We start from the raw sequence: 452 nt of genomic DNA, 5'->3' as shown, positions 1-452 counted from the left end.
CGCGCTCGACCACCGAGCTTTGAGATGGCTAGCGCTACGCACTGTTGCTCGGTCTGGAGCAAAGCGGATGCGATGTCCATCTCGACCTCTCTCACCCAGAGCAGGCGATTCTCTCCATCTTCCCCTCAAAGACCTTAACGCTCACCATGAGCGGCTTAAGGCGGGAAAAATCATACGTCACCGACGGTGGCGTCATAGACGCATATGATGCAGACATCTTCTGCTGCAGGTGCTCTGGCAGCGCGTTTTCGTAACTTGAAAACGCCTCTAGACGCGCACCGATTGTCTCAGGGCCTTGCGCCACAAGGTGTTGCACGCCCTCAGAACCAAGCAAGGACATCAGCTTGTTAAGCCCTTCCTGCATGCCCTGGGGCAAAGAGGGAAATTCTTCCAACCTCACAGAGGATCAGTCTAAACGACTCAGGTGTAGATTGACTACAGGTTGTATCAAG

This window comes from Plasmopara halstedii (genome assembly GCF_900000015.1).
Source record: "Plasmopara halstedii genome assembly, contig: Scaffold_1211, whole genome shotgun sequence".
In the NCBI taxonomy this organism is placed as follows: Eukaryota; Oomycota; class Peronosporomycetes; order Peronosporales; family Peronosporaceae; genus Plasmopara; species Plasmopara halstedii.
Note: the sequence above shows the minus strand (reverse complement) of the source record.